Here is an 18,027-nt window from a genome sequence, read left to right on the forward strand (position 1 = left end):
ATTTTCCATTGCAGTTTGCACGGCCTCCTCAGCGTGCCTCTCGACGGACCTATATATTTTATGCATAGCGTGGGTGATGATGATGATGATGATAGAAACCGCTGTGGCGCATACAGTTGAATGCTGGTATTAAACTCACTGAGGGACACGAAGAAGTCAAGTCCGATGGGATTTGGGAATCTCAAATACAAATCGGGATTGGAATAAAAAAATGCATTTATATTAAACAATACAGAATATACAGCACTTCTTGGGGTCTGTAGGGTAAGCACTTATTCCCTCCCGCCTGAACATTTATGGAGATGTATGGGCTTTTTAAGTCAGTGATAAAGGTGTCTTTCAAGGATAAGTGAGCTCCTGCACTGATTATTATAGTTCAATATTCAATATTTGATCACCAAAACCCCCCAAAAAGCATAAAAAGAGGGCTCCCCTGCCCGAAAAGGGCCCTTAAAAATCAGGCTTGTGCGCTTCGCGTGCTCGGTTAAAACACACACACAGGTATAGTGCCCTTTTCAGCCTTGGAGCACCTGCCCCTCTAAAGTCCTGTGCACGTCCCTGCGTGCACATCAGGAGTAAAAGCAAGCGTTCCTTTGTGACATGGACTTTCCAACGAGCTGCTTTATCTTCAGATTAGGGATGCTCGATATTGGCTTTTTTACCGATACCGATATTCCAATATTGTCCAACTCGTATTTTCCGATGCCGATATCAACCGATATCAACCGATACCGATATATGCAGGGTTTCCCCCCCCAAAAAACTGAATAATTTCAGGTAACTAATAATTTCACTGGATATATATAACAAATATTGTTATTGTTTTTTTTTTGTTTTTTACCGATACCAATATTTTCCGATATCACATTTTACTGCCGATATCGGCCGATAATATCGGTCGGCCGATAATATCGAACATCCCTACTTCAGATGTAATATTGTGATTATGAAGGACAGAGCACCTGACAAAAACATTTCCTAAGTGCTGCTAGGAATTCATGAAGGTGCTCAGCCCTAGTTGACACCTCTCAGTTAAAACCATTTCAGTCTATGATTTAGCAGTCTCGGCTGAAGATGACAAGGACATATTATCCTATTCATAATTCCTCACACATGGATGTGTATTGATAACCTTTTCGAACAATATATAAAACAAATACATTTTTCTTTTAAAAGTATAGCCTATTAGAATGCAAGGTTTCTGCTTATTTTAGTATTATTATTATTATTATTATTATTATTATTATTATTATTATTATTATTATTATTATTATTATTATTATTATTATTATTATTATTATTATTATTATTATTATTATTATTATTATTATTATTATTATTATTATTATTATTATTATTATTATTATTATTATTTTCTGCCCATATTTTTGTTGAATCTTTTGTGTATTTATTTTCTCAAGGTTGTGTGAGTTGTGTTGTTTCATGTCTGAAAATTGAAAATAAAAATAAATGTGGTCACAAAAAAGGTTGTGCTCTCTATTCTATAAAACCTAATTTCAATGTGTGCCAATGCCAACTATAGTTGCCTGTAGGCACAGAACTTGTATGGACCCATATTGTTTTGAGATGTGAATAGGCAGACAGCAGGAGAGGCCGTATTTCAAATTGAATATTCTGTCTTCATTCTGAAACAAGGTTGTTATGGAAAACAGCTGCTAATTATTTAGAATATAAACTATATGACTTTTTAAAGTGCATGGCAAGTTTAAACATTCATGAAGATAACCTACTAGGTCTTATGTATTCAAAAACAATTCTATCAGGATAGATAGAGTTGTACACCTGTTCAGTTTGCGCTGAACTATGCGAACAAAATGTGTTATTATATGATTATTTAGCAGATATTGGGATTATATCATTTGCTCTCTAGTCTTAAACTGATCTACATTCAAGTTTGAAACTCATTCAGTATGGTAGGAAGACATTTAGCCTACTTGTGAATGTAACTATGTGGCATTACATGGCATCCTATTAGATTTCCCAGAGATGATTAGCAATCCTCCTAGTAGGCCTACTGTATATTTATATTGGATTACCCAGTGATGATGCCCAATCTCCTAGTAGGCTTATACAGTATGTCTGGACTTGAGTGTTCACATCTGTCAGGCCCCTCTCAATCTTAGCTTCTCTCATTTGTTATCTATGTGCATTATAAAATATCATTTTAAATGCCTATATCACAGTTCCCATGATATGGACCATTTGGGTAGTTTTAGTTGTATAAATTATTTTGGTAAATTATAAATGTAAATTATTTTATCTATAGCACCTGTAAGTATAACAAAATAGTCATCATAATACAAAATATTATTTATTTTCTGATTATCTTCTGTTTTAACCATGTTCAGAGACTACACTCATTCACTAATGCCCCAGAGCAGGACTGTGACACAGGTCCTAGGGTTTAACCATGTTCAGAGACTTTGCTCTTGGCTCTATAGTACTGTGGTTCCAAAATGTTTTTTTACCAACCCTGTTTTGCAACATGTCAGAGCTATTAACTCATTGGGTGCCAAAAACGTAATATCTCGTGTTTAGCCGCCAAGCTTTGAGTGCCAAAAACGTAATATCTCGTTTTTAGATCCTTTGCTATTTTTCCTTTGATCCCTGTTCTAAACACTCGCCCGGAGCTCTCTAGGTCTCTCTGGCTCATCTGCCTACGTTGGAATTGCAATGACGATCAAATATCACCAGGTGGCAGTATCGCCTACCTTTTTAACTGGGGATATCAGTTGTCTTCCAGCCTGGGCCAGTACTGAGTTTACCTCTGGCTCTTTCTGCCTAGGAGTGGATCACAACATAGCAATCAGTGCAAGATTTGGTGCCTCAGAGTGTTACAGTGGGGCATGATAAATGGTGGATAGAGAGGAACCCAGGCGCAGACCAGCAGAGGATAGACGAAGGCAGGTGTTGAGTATTGAAAAGTGAGCAATGCTCCTTTAATGACATAAAGAGTAGCTAAAAAATACAGAGGTAGAGCAATCCTTCTCACGAGCTAATTGCCCTACAAAACAAAAATACTATCAAATAAACTATCCTCCGTGACAGTAGCGATAGAGACTTTGACACGAACAGATCATTTACTTACAAAAAAGGTGAACAGCGAACGGCTTGATAACACATGAACAACACGACAGGAACAAGGTAACATGAGTAATAACGCGACAGGCATATATACAGACACTGATTGACACAGGAGGGTAATTGGACTCAGCTGGGAAGAACAGAGTGACAGAAACATTACAAGGTTGAAATATAAATACACACAATATAACAATACTAAACCAGATCACAAGACCAACACAGACAGGACAGACATTAGACCAGGGAGTGTAACATCACAGACAAGACAGACATCAAATGCACAGACAACAAATTGATAATATTAACATGACACAAAATGGTGATCAGGGAACAAAGCTGCACCACCTGAATTAGTCCACAGGATGGCGCAGCAACCTGGGGAACATTACATCAGAGCTATTCTTTCCCGTATGGTAGACATGCCCAATATACACGAGTAATTGCGATCGCCATGTAATCGACTGGGATTTATTCATTTTGGAGTTCTTTCTGACTGAGGTAAGGTATCCTACTGGTATTTTCTTACGTAAAACATGCTTCTGTAACAATCACAGTGTCGTGTTTTAAAACATGCTTGACAAACACGATTGCGGTTTCTAGTTAAAATGATTTTGTGAAGACACATATGTACATGGTGAAAGATAACAGTGTTTCTGTTCTCCTCCTCTCTGAGATCTATGAGTAGATGCTGTCATCCACCGATATTTACATTATATACACATTGAAAAACAAGGCTACTTCCTTCAATCTTCCCTTTGATTCTTATCAACAAATAAACAAACTACTTGGTTTTTCAATTTACTCTGCTGTCATTTTAACGTATACTGCCTTCATACCCTTCGTGCCCAAGGAAATAAGACAGCATCTCGTCAAAACTGTGATCTCGTGAAAGGGAAACCAGGAGTATTCTGTACACAGGCCTTCCCCTTGGGTTTTTCCCGAAATATGGCATTGGACTTGCAACCTCATTCCATACTGTCATTTCAGGTTCGCCTGCAAGCCCCTCCCATGCCCACGCTCTTTAGCTGTGTAGACGTTGTGAGTGTCTTACAGCACGTGGCGCTATCGTTATCACTATTCCACCACCACTATTCCACCACCAAGTCAGCATGTGACTTGCAACACCAGAGGCGGTAACATCCTAGATCACTGTTACACGCAATTTAAAGGTGGCTACAAGGCTCATTCTGATAGTGGCTTTGGTAAGTCAGATCACGCATCCATTTTTCTTTCACCAAAGTACAGACAGAGAATTAAAAGTACTCCCGTAGTCTCGCGAGAGGTGCAGAAATGGGATGTGACGTCAGAGGAGACGATCCGGTCAGTGTTTCACCACACAGACTGGATTGTGTTCCGCGACACAGATGTGTTCCGCGACACAGATAACATTAATGCCTACACGGAGACAGTGCTGGACTATGTTTGTACTAGGGTGAAAGAAACAATCCCCACTACCAAAATGAAAGTTTACCCAAATCAAAAACCCTGGGTAGACAAATCCGTCCGTGAAGCTCTGAGAGAGCGCACCAAAGCATACAACGACGGCCTAGAGGCAGGCAACATGAATGACCACAAGGTGGCGCGATACAACGTAAGGAGGACAGTGTCAGAGGCCAAACGACGCTACAGGGATAAAATTGAACTCCAGTTTGAACAAGCTGACTCTAGAGCTATGTGGCAGGGGCTCAAAACGATGACAGACTACAAAGGCGCCTCCCTCAAACTGAACAGTGACATCTCCTTAGCAAATGACCTCAATACCTTCTATGCGAGGTTTGATGCTGGTAATAACAACACCAGCTCACAAGCCTCGGCAATGGGGGGGGGGGGGGGTCGGCTGCTGATGGAGGCGCAGTGTTCAGGGTAACAGAGCATGAGGTGAGGCGGACCTTTAAAAAAGTGAATATCAGGAAGGCAGCAGGTCCAGACGGCATCCCCGGCCGCGTCCTAAAAGTCTGTGCCGACCAACTGGCCCCAGTATTCACTGACATATTTAACCTGTCCTTAGAACAGGCTGTCATCCCCACCTGCCTGAAGAAGTCCACTATTATCCCTGTACCCAAAAAATCCAAGCCTGCTTGCCTCAACGACTACCGCCCTGTAGCTCTCACCTCCATAGCCATGAAGTGCTTCGAGAAGCTAGTAAAGGGCTACATCTGCTCCTCCCTCCCCATCAACATGGACCCCCTGCAATTTGCATACCGCCCCAACAGGTCCACGGAGGACGCCATATCCCATGTGCTGCACACAGCAGCATCACACCTGGACAAGAGGCAGGGGAACTATGTGAGAATGCTATTCATCGACTACAGCTCGGCATTCAATACCATAGTCCCCTCCATACTCATAGCCAAGCTCAGGGACCTGGGCTTGGGCTATGACCTCTGCCAGTGGGTCTTGGACTTCCTGACTGGCAGACCCCAGGTGGTGAGAGCAGGCAACTGCACCTCCTCATCAATCACCCTCAACATAGGGGCCCCCCAGGGCTGTGTTCTGAGTCCCCTCCTCTACTCCCTGTACACACACGACTGTGTGGCTCAGCGGAGTAGCAATACAATCGTCAAATTTGCTGACGACACAGTGGTGGTGGGCCTGATCTCTGCCAACGACGAGAGGGCCTACCTGGAAGAGGTCAAGGTCCTGGCGGGATGGTGCCAGGAAAACAGCCTCTCCCTGAACGTCAGCAAAACAAAGGAGATGATTGTGGACTTCAGGAGGTCGGGGGTCAAGGACTACAGCCCCCTCAGCATCGACGGGGCACCGGTTGAGAGAGTCAACAGCTTTAAGTACCTCGGAGCCTACATATCCGAGGACTTGACATGGACCACACACATTAACAGTGTTGTGAAGAAGGCACGACAACGCCTCTACTTCCTCAGGCGCCTAAGGAAGTTCCAAGTCAGCCAGAAGATCCTTAAGAACTTCTACTCATGTACAATAGAGAGCATCTTGACCGGCAACATCACCTCCTGGTTTGGGAATAGCACTGCACAAGACCAAAGCAGACTACAAAGAGTGACACGTTCAGCCGAACGCACAATTGGAGGGGGGCTCCCCACCCTCCAGAACATTTACTACAAGCGTTGCAAGGGCAAGGCTAAGAGAATCATTAAAGACTCCAGTCACCCGAACAACTGCCTCTTTGAACTGCTGCGGTCAGGCAAGCGATACAGGAGTCTCAAGGCGAGCACAGAAAGACTCAGAAGAAGCTTCTATCCCCAGGCCATCAGGCTGCTAAACGAACAATGAATGAACACTACACAACAACAACCACCAAACGCACATAGCACACACATCCACACGCACACACTCACTTTAAACAAACACACTGTAGCACCCACTCCACACACTTATAGCACACACCCACTTTAAACAAACACACTGTAGCACCCACTCCCCACACTTTATATTTATGGATGAAGGATTGCACTACAACTCGTACACCTTACTGTAAATTGTACCTAAAATTGTACCTCATCCCATTTCTGCTTTGCACTAGATAGTACTGTACATTAGTACACTGCATAGTATTGTGTATTGTATATTATATGGTAACTCAGAACATTGTACATATGTCTATACCGAACACTGTGACCTCATTTTCTTCTTCTAAATTCATGCTATATTATGTTATTATGTTATTTGATACTATCTTGTCTAGCACAGTCTCTGGAGCGTAACAGTAAGAAGCATTTTGTATGAAAGTATTCTGTACTTCTGTATGACAACTATTAAAGAACTTGAACTTCTCAACACCCATGTCTGTCCCTACAGGGCGGTTCCCTGTCATTTTTCCGTCGCGACACACTGCTGGTTCCGATACCTTCCCCGCGCTACTCTTCATCCCAGGTTGACCCCCAGCGCCTGTGCGCTAGTTCTTCTGGCGACGTGTGTACCCCCTGGCCCTACCTTTTAAGGTGTGAGAAGAAGCAGCTGGAAATTAATGGCGACGTGTGTACCCCCTGGCCCTACCTTTTAAGGTGTGAGAAGAAGCAGCTGGAAATTAAATCCCTCTTCATTTCTCTTTCATTAACTGCACCTTATCTTCCTGTGAAGTTTTTATTTAATCCATTCTATAATTAAACTGTATTTAATTAACTTGTATATAAATATTATTATTTATTAATATTCCCTCTCTGCATCACCAACCTATGCCACTAAATGGCAGCAGATATCTATATTTACACACCTCCCTGCATCACCGAACTACGCCACTAGATGGCAGCAGATATATATATTTACACACCTCCCTGCATCACCGAACTACGCCACTAGATGGCAGCAGATACCTACAACCTATGGGTAAGGGAAACTTCCCAGCACTGCCCCACTCTGCCACTAGGTGGCGACCTACTCATCCTCTAGATGGAAACTTTCATGCAATACCCCCACCCCACCACTAGAGGGTGGCAGACTCATTCTCTAAGGCTGGAGTCATCTCAGCCAACGTGTCAATGCATTTTTGGAATTTTCCATACATGACCTTTAAACTTCATACACCCACACAAACAGTTTTCTGCCAGGTTCTCTGTTCCTAAACACTTGTGTTGTCACCTCGCTCCCAACCCACTTGTACACCGTGTCCTGGCTGACTTTTCCCATATCTCATTTTCCTTATCTCTCCCTGTAATGCCTCCTCGCTCACACAAAATACTCCTTTCGGCCATTTTGTCTCATTGTCTGTTCATGTCATTCTCTCGTCCTATCTACCTAAAAGGGGACGCTATCTCGGACTAAATATTCATTTATATCACCAACCGTTCAGTATGCTATCCTCCTGCCTGACACCACATTGCGCACTTTAAGGCAAGCCCTATCAGACAGCATTAAAGCCCCTGTCTCTCCTGGTCATGACAGTCTCCCGGCCCGTCCGACACCACATTGCGCATTTTAAGGCAAGCCGTCTCAGACAGTTACCGTCCCCTGCTCATGAGTCTCTTTTTTTCCATCTCTAAATACGATGTCGCCCTTTAATTAAATGAACATCTTAGCTGTCGCGTCTCCCTCCAACGTCTCCCTCAATGGTCTCCTTTTACACTCATTCTGCTTTGTTTCCTTTCTCAAGCCGTCTGTGGCTCTGTTTTGTTTTCATTCCTTCTATAGATAAGACACTGTATGCTCTGCTGCTCTCTCTGCTTTCTTCAAAACACACATCACACTCTCCAGCCTGACACTCATTCATATTTGTGTTTGATGTTCAAAACATGATTACAGCTGGCCTAGGTGTGTGTGTCGTAAAATTCCTTCACGAATGCACCATCTTTATTTGGCTTAAAGATCAATAACCGCGCGAGCAAGTGAACTCACATTCTTCTTCTACAGCGCTGGTTGCTCGTGGTTCATGACCGCTCGACTCGACCCCATGGTTCTCGGTCGGCCTTCGAGTTCATGATTCTCTCCCACACGCTGGCTGTTGCTCACTCGTCACCCCATTGAAAAGTATTTTCGTTGTTGTTGTCTTTAATCAATATCCGGCGTAAGGCACCAACTGAAAGATAAGTGTTTCTAGCCTTTGATCATTTAATCCACTCGTCACCTGCTGCTCCTTGACGCTCCCCATCTGTGTTGTGTTTGTTTTCAATAATTCACATTGGCTGTCACACACTGTATCAAACCATGTTGGTACATCCGAAATCCGAAGAAAACGACACTGGCACTGTGATCTCTTTCCTTAGATCATGATGTTTATTTTCATAAACATAGCTTCGTACAAGATGTAACCCATTCTGTAATGTCCTTGAACAGTCTTTGAAGAAAAACTGAATTCATTATTATAACGATCTCTCTTCTGTCACCCCGCTCGGTGGTCCTGCGGCCTAGCTATCCAAAGGCCTTCCCTGTTAGCCGTGGCAAGTCCCCTCCCCCACCCAGCGAGGGTGAGGAGGGATTTCAAAGTCTCTGTCAATGTGTCTGCTTGATTCCGCCTCGCGTTTTAGTCTGGCTAGTCTTCTGAAGACCCCACAGCTTACCGTCTTCAAGTCTCGCGATGTGGACCTCTCTCTTGTGACTGTTACTATGGCAACAGCACTTTTGACCCAAATCACTATAGCAACGGCGATGTTGATATTACCGCACCTCTTACCCCAAAACAAACGCTGTGGCTTGGTAATGCACTTTCTCAAGATCGAGTAACCTTGACGCTGTGGCTATCAGCTGTTGATGTTACCAGCACAGCCCAAATCCTCATCTGCTGCTATTAGTCTGCTGCTAACACACACTCTCTCTCTGTTGTCCTCTTCTCTGAGATCTATGAGTAGATGCTGTCATCCACCGATATTTACATTATATACACATTGAAAAACAAGGCTACTTCCTTCAATGGTATATACCTTTGATATGGAATTATTTGGGGTTTCAGGCGATCAGCCAGAACAATTTGGGCATATTGCATATATTGCATATAACACGTCATAACACGTCATATCTCGATATCTATGAAAAAATACTGGATTATTTTGGAAAGGGCCGATGTTTAGCGTGTAATAGCTCAAAAACTACAGTATGTAGAAATTAACTGATTAGTCAGTGATGGACTGTGAACGATGCCTGCCATACTATTGTCTCCATAGCTATAATACAGAACACACGATGGGTCTGCAAACAACGCTAAAATGGTCAATATCGCTGGCGCCATTGAGTACAGATGGGGAAAGGGTGTGGCGCCCAAAGAGTAAAAAATATACCATGATTTTGTTTGAAACTGATAAATGAGTCACAACATAGTCTTATAAACTATTTCATAATCTAATCCTAATCATATTTTCACTGTAGTTACAGCTAGTTATGCCAAGGTGTTCTACAGAACAATACCTCAGACCATATAACTCCATAACTCCAAGTTATATTTCATACTTGCTGCGCTTCTTGCTTCGCCTATTGGACTAGGCTATCGCTTGCTTTTTGCCCATCGGTCCAATAGGCAAAGCAGGATAACCTTCATTTCCAGAGGAACACTGTTTTAAAATGTTACTATTTAAAGATGGCACGTTAGAGTGTTGTGTTCATTCATAGTTCAAGAAAGTTAATTACTTTCTGGTGATATATCAAATCAAATCAAATTTATTTATAGGGCCCGACAACACACGTTAATGTCCCCATGGGCCGTACAGATCTTCTTTAAACAAGTCAAGAAGAAAACATAACAATAAGTCAAGAACAGAACAAGAACACCATAAGGTCCAAACATTTTTAGATGAATACAAATAAATGAAAGAATGCAAGCACTCCCAGACATACCCCACGCGAAGGTAAGGAAAAACTCACTAAAACCTAACAATAGGGAAAAAAAGCTCCACAGGCAGTGTGGAGGAGAGAAACCTTAGAAGGGCCATTCAAGGGGGGATCTCCCTTCTTAGATGTTGGTGATAGTAGTGTTGCAGACGGACAGTTGGTAAGCATGCACTCATGTGTGTAGTGGAACACAGATGAGTGCATGCAATAGCAACTGTACATTTTGAAAAATTAAAGATAGAGCTAATAGCGATAGCAACTGAACATTTTGAAAGATTAAAGATAGAGCTGATAGCGAATCTATTTGAGGCACAGGGGCGGCGCAAAGTGGGTCACGTCCTCCCCGTCTTAGTCAAGGGACATTTAACACTCCGGTCGTTGCTCAGGGACAGCCGGAGACAGGGAGATAGGGGGCGGCGCAGAGAGGGTCGCGAACTCCCCGACGTCATCGCGGGACATCCGGCACTCCGGTCACCACTACGAGACCTCCGGAGACAGGGGGGCACGCAGAGGGGGTCGCAACCTCCCGGCCTTCGTCACGGGACGTCCAACACTCCGGTCAACACTCCAGGACAGCAAGTCATAAGGAGACAGGGAGACGGGACAGGCGTTAGACAGCTCATGAGATTGTAGTAGGCGGACATAGCAATAGATACAAGTGGTAGGCATATATGAGTAGATATATGAAGTAGGCGTATTATGTGAATAGAATAGAAGTACTTAACCCAGCAATGAAACCGCGTTGACTGTTAATCTGTTAACAGTCTGTTGATACTGTTAATCAGTTGACAGGACCACGGACAGACGGCGGTGAATAACTGATCCAAGGCCTCAGAGGTGCATGTAGAGCAGTCACTACAATCTTGGCCAAGACCCCGAGGCATCCATCACCTTAGTCAGCGCCAGGAGACGGGCACTCAGAGAGAAGGGGGAGGGGGGGGGGGGGGAAGAGTTAGAGAGTTCCCATGTTTGTGGTGCTGCAAAGGAGCAGACATGTAGTACCCTGTAGTGCCATGTAGTACCCCGTAGTGCCATGTAGTACCCTATAGTACCCTGTAGTACCCTGTAGTACCCTGTAGTACCCTGTAGTGTCATGTAGTACCCTGTAGTGCCCTGTGGTACCCTGTAGTGCCATGTAGTGCCACGTAGAGCCATGTAGTACCCTGTAGTGCCATGTAGTACCATGTAGTACCATGTAGTACCATGTAGTACCATGTAGTACCCTGTACCCTAACTAAACTACCCTGTAGTAAACTACCCAGTGGTACCATGTAGTACCCTGTACCATAACTAAACTACACAGATTAATCTAAAGGTCAGTCCCCGACCAGGTGAGATCAGGGTAGGTTGAAGGAGAGAGAGAAAAGATGAGTCTTAAGCAGGGATTTAAAAGCTTCGACAGAGCAGGCGCCCCTGATGACGGCAGGTAATTTGTTCCACAGGTAGGGAGCGCGGTAGACAAAGGCTCTGTGGCCGGCGGATTTCTTTTTAACCCTAGGGGTCGATAGAAGCCCCGCATTTTGTGAGCGCAGAGCACGAGCGGGCGAGTATCGGGAGATGAGATCGGATAGATAGAGCGGTGCAAGCCCATTTAAAATTTTGTAGGTGAGGAGTAGCACTTTAAAGTCAGAACGGGCTTGGATAGGAAGCCAGTGTAGGGCGGACAAAACTGGTGTGATGTGATCAAATTTTCTAGTTCTAGTTAGTATCCGTGCAGCCGCATTTTGCACGAGTTGAAGATTTTTGATGCTTGAATTAGGTAGGCCTGAAAAAAGTGCATTACAGTAGTCCAGACGTGATGAGACAAAAGCATGAATCAGGGTTTCAGCATCAACCAGAGTTAAAATGGGGCGTATTTTTGCGATATTACGAAGATGGAAGAATGCAATTTTGGTGACATTTTTTATATGTGCATTAAATGAGAGGGAGGAATCAAAAATGACTCAGAGGTTTTTTATGGTGGAGCTCTGGGATACATGACAGGTATCAAAGTTGAGGGAGATGTCCTGAAACAGGCCTCTGTGGTTTGGGGGGCCAACAATTAACATCTCAGTTTTATCTGCATTAAGGAGTAGAACGTTTTGCGACATCCATTTTTTGACGGCAAGCAAGCAGGCCTCAAGGTTTTGTAGTTGGGAGGAATCATTTGGCTTAATAGGTATATATAATTGGGTGTCATCAGCGTAAAAATGAAAGTTTATGCCAAATTTGCGTATGATATCGCCGAGGGGTAGCATGTAAATCGAAAATAGCAAAGGGCCCAGGACAGAGCCTTGTGGGACACCACATTGCACTGGGAGGGTCTCAGATGTTAAATCATTATAGACCACGCAGTGTGTTCTATCAGTTAAATAGGATTTAAACCAAGCTAGTGCGAGACCCCAAATGCCAACATGATTCTCAAGCCGACCTAGAAGAATCGAGTGATCGATAGTGTCAAAGGCTGCACTGAGATCAAGCAATAAGAGCACAGAAGTGAGGTTTGAGTCAAGAGAAAGCAGTAAGTCATTTGTGACTTTGGTAACCGCCGTTTCGGTGGAGTGTAAGGCTCTAAAGCCAGATTGAAATGATTCATTAAGATTATTGTTTGATAAATGGTCAGTAAGTTGCGTTGCGACGATCCGTTCTAACACTTTGGATAAGAATGAAAGATTGGAGATAGGTCTGTAATTTTTCAAGATTAGAGGGTCGAGGTTCGGTTTTTTAAGTAGTGGTTTAATGACGGCTGATTTAAAGGCCAGGGGCACCACGCCAGTAGACAAGGAGGTGTTGAAGATATTGAGTAGGGCAGGGCCTAGAGTTGGGAAGAGTTTTTTGATGAGAGTTGCTGGGAGAGGGTCAAACAGACAGGTTGAAGGTTTAGCCGCGCCAACCAGTTTAGAGAGGGCACTAAGTGAGACGTTTTCAAGGCAGCATAGCGTATGACTGGAATCAAAGTCAGGGGGAATGCCCGTCAAAGGTTGGGAGGGACTCTGATTGTTGAGTAAAGCAACAATTTCTTCTCTAATGAGGTCAATTTTCTTGGTAAAAAATGTCATGAATTCGTTAGCCGAGAACGCATGGTTTAGGGCACTTGGTTGTTTCTGCGTAAGTTTTGCAACTGTGTCAAACAGAAACTTTGAGTTGTTTTTGTTTTCATTTATGAGCCTGGAAAAATAAGAGGTTTTGGCAAGTGAGAGTGCCTTTTTGTAGTTACGTAAACTATCATTCCAGGCGAGGCGGAATACTTCGAGTTTGGTCGAACGCCATTTATGTTCAAGTTTGCGACAAGCCTTTTTAAAGGAGCGCGTTTCCTCCGTAAACCAGGGAGTTAGTTTTTGCGGAGCACGTTTAATTTTAGGTTTAAGGGGAGCGACAATGTCGAGCGTGCTACGAAGGGCGGCATTAAGTTTGTCTGTAAAGAGATCAAGGGGGCCAGAGTAAGAGAGGAAGGGAGAGAGGGTGTCTGGTAGGCAGTTAACTAGAATTGGGACAGTTGAGGCGTTAATACGACGGCTCATGTAGGATTCTACACTGTCTGGGCGAGAAACCGTCAGATCGATTTGAAATTTGATGAGGTAGTGGTCTGAGAGAGCAGGAACATAGGGGGAGACGGTCAAATTTGACACAGTGAGACCGCGGGCTAAGACTAGGTCAAGGGTGTTCCCACCACTGTGAGTGGGTTGGTCAACAATTTGAATGAGACCGACAGAGTCAATGATGTCGGTAAAAGCCTTATTTAGGGGATCTAGAGTTTTATTGGAATGAATGTTAAAATCACCAACAATTAAAATGTTATCTGAGCGCATAACAAGCTCAGAGATGAAAGTTGAAAATTCATCTAGGAAGAGGGTGTAAGGGCCTGGGGGGCGGTATAGGACAGCCATTACAAAGGATGCAGTGGAGGTAGGAATCAGACCGCCACACTTTCTGTTGGGTGGAGAGGGATGCAACAGGAGCACCTCAAACGAGGAAAACTTACAGTTTGCGTCGGATATCAACTGATATGGCAAATACATGGACAGTCCAAAAACGTTCCAAAATGAATGATATGGTTCAGAGTAAGGGTTCATAGAAAGGTATTTTGTGCAGGCAGCTGTCAAGTTTTTTAATGAAATGATTAGTTGATATAGTCTTAGAAGTACAGTACATTTACTGTACTGCATTACATTTAGATTTTACATTTAGTCATTTAGCTGACGCTTGTATCCAAAGTGACTTACACGTTTTGTATGACAAGTCAGCAGGAAGGGTACAACTCTATCAGCTGAGTAACAATGTTCATCAAAGTGTTGAGTGCTACAGTGTAGGTTAGTATTAGGTATTTTTTTCTTTTTTCTTTTCAGTACTAGGTAGGGATATTGTGGTTTTGATATTAATTGGGTTTATTCATAAAAACCATACCAACATATAGAAATGTACAAGTGGAAAATGACATTTTGTAGTTGCCGTGGGCTTAAAGGTTAATTTGAACAACTTTAACTTCCATCCAGCTTATGACAGTCACGACAGTCACAACACTGGGCAACGTGAAACGTAGCTATTGTAATATTAACTTATTTGACCGTCAAGGCTGCTGAGTTGAGATGTGGGCCTTTGCCAGTTGTCTCTCTTTCCTCTCCTCAGTTCAGTCTTTCTCTCTTGACCAGCCCCAAGCACAAAGATATGGCTGCTGTTAATTGGACCAACATATGCCCAAATCCGTTCTCGATTCCTGCCTTGTCAAACCGTGCCACCCGTGGCTTGTGTTTAATTTGTCTGATGACCTCCATCAAGGATGTTATTGAGGAGGTGGGGTTGGGGCGTTGTGTGTGTGTGTGTGTGTGTGTGTGTGTGTGTGTGTGTGTGTGTGTGTGTGTGTGTGTGTGTGTGTGTGTGTGTGTGTGTGTGTGTGTGTGTGTGTGTGTGTGTGTGTGTGTGTGTGTGTGTGTGTGTGTGTGTGTGTGTGTGTGTGTGTGTGTGTGTGTGTGTGTGTGTGTGTGTGTGTGTGTGTGTGTGTGTGTGTGTGTGTGTGTGTGTGTGTGTGTGTGTGTGTGTGTGTGTGTGTGTGTGTGTGTGTGTGTGTGTGTGTGTGTGTGTGTGTGTGTGTGTGTGTGTGTGTGTGTGTGTGTGTGCGTGTGTGTGCGTGTGTGTGTGTGTGTGTGTAAAGGTGAATGTCGACTTGGAAAGAAGAAAGAACTAGTTAAGGGGAAAATAATTAAGCCCAAAACACTGTTTTACAACATACAGTACCTCAAAAGACCACAGAGCTTCTTTTTTTTGTCACACTGACCAAAACGGTGGTGGAATGAACTTCCCGCCCACTTTTTCTTGCCTAATTTTCAATATGAATATATATATATATATATATATATATATATATATATATCTTTGTTTACCTAATAACCTTCTTACTGTATTTGACTATTATGTACTTTACTACTAAGTAATATGTTTATACTACTATGCACTCAGAGTGTTCGACACTGTTTGATGAACAATGTCACTTATCCTTAGCTGCCAGAGGAGTCCTGCTGACTTGTTGTATAGAACTTGTAAGTCGCTTTGGGTGTCAAGTTTCAAGTTTCTTTATTAGTTGTCATAAAAAAATACAGAATACTTTTCTATGAAATGCTTTTTTCTGTTAGGAGCTCCTGGGAGTGTGCTAGATAAAAATAGATAAAACGTATAAAATAGAAAGTCAAAAGTACGTAAGCAAAAAGTGTTCAGTCAATATACATAAGTACAATATACATATATTATGTATATATGTAATTTATGTCAAATGTAAAACAGAGAGAGGATTCAGTGGTAGTTGGTTGGTCATGTAGCTATTTAGCAATGAAGTCAATAGGTTTATATATTTAAATAATTTAGATAGTATCTTGTCTCTTCTCTTAACTCAATCAGCGCCAGACCCGAGGATAGTCGGGTTATCTCGCCACCCGTTCAGCGCCAGACCCGAATATAGTCGGGTTTTCATCGTTATTTATTTTATTCGATATTTCTATTCATTACAGGCACACAGACTCAGGGTTAACATGGGGAATCATCCTGAGAATGCCAAAGTGCAATACCAGCCGCATCCTCCCAGGTGGGAGGACCCTATTGAGCACCCTTTGAAACCTTATATCTTGGCCTGTGCAACGTTCAAATGTCTCCAGGCGCACTTTTCTTTGTCAAGCAAGTTGATCGGGTATCCCGATCGCATTGAGAAGCGTCAAATGCCCCCGATGCATCTGTTGTGGTGGATTATGTTGGCGATATGATGAACACCAATACTTGGACTCGCGATCAGACAATTGGAATATTCTTTTTGCGGTACCTCCTAGTGAAGGTAAGGACTAAATGATCCTATACAATCCTGCTTTGATCCAACCATGATTTCACCTCGATCGCAATGTGTGTGTGTAACGTTACTCCACAACGTATGCCGTTGGTGACGATCAAAGCAACAAAAAAAAATACGCCCCCCCCCCCTCCTTTTCATGCATTCATGATGAAACATAATACCTATTATATACATTTGATTTGGAAATAGTAGCGTGTCCAGGCGAGATACGGCAACGCTTTTAGTGAAATTAACGTTTAGCTGCATATCGTAGTTATCTGGGATTAGGATCACTCTAAAACTATACTTATATTCACCACGGTATAACACGCGAACATATTGATGAAAAAATGCATTCTTTTTCACATATTGAACGATAGATAGTTCATGTCAAATGGGCCATAGTATTGTATCCATAGCTATAATATAGAATATATATATAGCCCTGCAAACACCGCCACTTATTCCTATCTTTTAGAGCGTTGGCGTGGTAGGAACAAACAATGCGTCCAATGAGTTAAAGCTATCATTTCAAATGCTGGGTGTCCATTTTGGTAACATTAGATGTGACATGAGATAAATCCAGCGCCACCAACCGTGGCTTATATGTAAATATAGCAACAGGCTAATACAAATTTGCTTTCACTTTTGAAAAGTAATATAGATTAATATAGATTACAGATTGAGAATATATAGATACATTGTAGAAAATAGATTGAGCCCCACTTCGTTTGAAAGATCTACTAATAACCTCGCTAGCAGATGGGGTTTCGACCACTCAAGTCTATTAAATGGAAAGTCACGAGAATAAAACTCTATTCTAAATCCCCCAACCTCTGGTCTGAACCACAGGAGCCTTGTGGTTTTGAATGTAACACTAGAACATTTATGTTGATACCACGTTTTCTCTCTGCACTAAAGTCCAGCAGCAGACCTTGGCTAACATGTTACTGCTACTAGCCAACTGGCAAAAACAACAAAAGTCCAAACAGATTGCTTGGCTCCAGGGGATCCGACCAACGACCTCTAGATGATAATTGGGCCAGACCCGAGAACACTTGAAATTAATCTCGTAATGTTAATTATGAACTATGAAAAAGGGCAGACATGCGTGATTCAGGGTATTTTGATGCTACCACAGTATGGATGTATAGACGCTATAGACATGAGAAGCGAAGGGCAGCTAATTAGCAACCAGCTGATGTGAACAGCTTCCTAGAGTTTGCGTGGGAAGGCTGCACACACAATTTTTTATTTCTTTTTAAATTTGGCTTTTTCTTTGTCTCTTCTTTAAAAAATAAAATCTTTGCTCAAAAGGTTCTACTCTGCCGTGGCTGTATTGTGCCATCTGTGCTGTCTTGTCTGTGAGTGTTAACCGTGAGATTTGAGAGCTGATGATGCAA

General features: G+C 42.8%; 1 protein-coding gene across 1 annotated transcript in view; it reads left to right on the forward strand.

Annotated features, from left to right (window-relative positions):
- ctnna2 (catenin (cadherin-associated protein), alpha 2) overlaps positions 1-18,027 on the forward strand; it is a gene marked incomplete at its 3' end in the record, with an annotated part of 136,868 nt that overhangs the window by 48,547 nt on the left and 70,294 nt on the right.

This window comes from Notolepis coatsorum (assembly GCF_963971535.1).
Source record: "Notolepis coatsorum genome assembly, chromosome: 7".
Taxonomy (NCBI): domain Eukaryota; kingdom Metazoa; phylum Chordata; class Actinopteri; order Aulopiformes; family Paralepididae; genus Notolepis; species Notolepis coatsorum.